The 1,894-nt window shown below is 36.9% G+C and overlaps 1 long non-coding RNA gene across 2 annotated transcripts; it reads left to right on the top strand.

The window, feature by feature from the left end:
• The first annotated feature begins 433 nt into the window (after positions 1-433).
• LOC118736523 lies at positions 434-1,678 on the top strand. 2 transcript variants are annotated; one of them, XR_004992707.1, is made up of 2 exons: positions 434-990; positions 1,114-1,678. It is a non-coding gene; the product is annotated as an uncharacterized LOC118736523 (long non-coding RNA). The 2 variants fall into 2 exon arrangements; XR_004992706.1 differs by having other exon boundaries at positions 441-990; positions 1,170-1,678.
• Positions 1,679-1,894: the final 216 nt, after the last annotated feature.

Genomic DNA, 1,894 nt, shown 5'->3' on the forward strand with positions numbered 1-1,894 from the left:
CATGCGGCAAATGCTTGTTTCAACACATCAAAGTGCCCACACGCAAATACTTGCAATTATATTGCTCGTCAAAATGACAGTTGGTAGGCCATCGGTGTTTGCATGTGGAGCTCTGCGGTAAGGGAGCGGTGCGAGAGAGACAACTGTCAGTTTATCTAAAAAGGTGTTCGCAGGAGGCGATTTTGCATTCAACTTTGCCTGCAACTTACGCAGGGCTGGCGACCAACTTTCTTGAAAGCGATTAGTTGAAAGGCCGTTCAACCAAGAGTAGAATGCAAAGTTGAACAATGAAAGCGCCTTTTATGGCGAATGTTTTTATATTTGTTATATTTTGATATTTTCCGCGATTCAATTATTTTTCGTGCAACCGTGCGTGAGTTGAACGCAAAAGTTTCCTGAAAAATCGCCTCGTGCGAAAGCCCCAAAACCTTTAATTATTGAATCATGGTATAAGCGTAGATTATTGCATACAAGTATGTGTAAAATATTGTTGATTTGGGTCACGCGTGTGGGCGCAGCAACCCAAAATCTTTGTACATCTAACTAATTTTTTTCCGATCTTTAAATGTGTGTTATGACGGATGTTTGCTCTTTTGAATCGTTATCGGGTACGCTTAACGAAGTAGTCAGTACCAAACATTTTTTAAAGTATTGGGTTTCGATTGTTAGGTACCGAAAATTCAGCACATTTCTAATGTGAAATATGATATCGACGAAACGAACTTGAAACGTACGAACATCAGATCGGCAGCGATCTGACGCGATGTGCGTATCTCTGTTGCTACAAAATGTTGATTGGATAGGACAGTTTAAAGTTTTTTACTTATGGTAAATAGTTTTTTCGAGCATTAGTTCCATACATACGAACCTTTAGTGACATATCTGTGAAGTAATAATTCGTTTAAAGTGTTTAGCTTGTGCAAGTAAATTATGGAGGTCAAGCAAAAATTTTGAATAAATGGGTGTATTACAATTGTCGGGCTTGTAAGGGTGAGCTCACATGCATCAAGCGTATTGTTTTATATTTCTTTCTATCGCATTAGTAAACGAATGTACATAGCTAACAAGCCATTATATTTCAAATCTTGACTAAAGTATTGTGAATTTCGTTAGATGTTTTTAGAAAACATGATACTATAAATAGCAAATAATATTTCGTGCTTCCACAGGCTTGTAGTATACATAAGTTAGTGATAAAACATGGTAACAATAATGTGTATAATGTAAAAAAAATTGAGATTTGCGTGATTCCAAGAGGATAAAATTGAGTGAGAATAGTTGAAAAAAATACTGGAGAATTATGCAGTAAATAGCCTGGAAAGCGTCCAATCAAAATTAGTAAGTAAAACTAAAAATTCTGATTTATTTAACTAATTTACGCCTTTGACGTCAAAATCGCCACTTTGCCGGGGCGGCGTATTGAAATACTCATTGTTTTTTCGCCCCTTACTTGCGTGAGAGAGAGAACGTGGGAGTACACATATGTATATTAAAGTACATGTTTGTCCTCCAGCTCCTTATACGAAGAGGCTGAATGCAACATAAACTGATGGGGGCCCCGTTTCTTTCTCCCACAAATCTTGTGCGACTTAGTCTGAGTGCTGCCACTTGAAAATATTTTTAGGTATCAAATCAGTTTCCGAACTACCAACACTTTTTTTCATCATTACAGCCTTATTTCTTGAATTTACGGTGTTTTTCGAGTAAAGTGCACTTCCGCGTAACCAGGCCAAAATTGACAAAAAAAAAAAATAAAGAGGGAATCAATCGACGCGTTTTAACGCGAATAATAACAATCGGGGAGCGGAAGTTAAGATTTTTAATAAGATAATCAACCGTTCAGCTATAGAAAAACTAAAAAAACAGACCGATAGTACTTTTTACTCTGATTTCA

This window comes from Rhagoletis pomonella, unplaced genomic scaffold (genome assembly GCF_013731165.1).
Source record: "Rhagoletis pomonella isolate Grant_MI unplaced genomic scaffold, Rhpom_1.0 Rhpom_scaffold_00003, whole genome shotgun sequence".
Taxonomy (NCBI): domain Eukaryota; kingdom Metazoa; phylum Arthropoda; class Insecta; order Diptera; family Tephritidae; genus Rhagoletis; species Rhagoletis pomonella.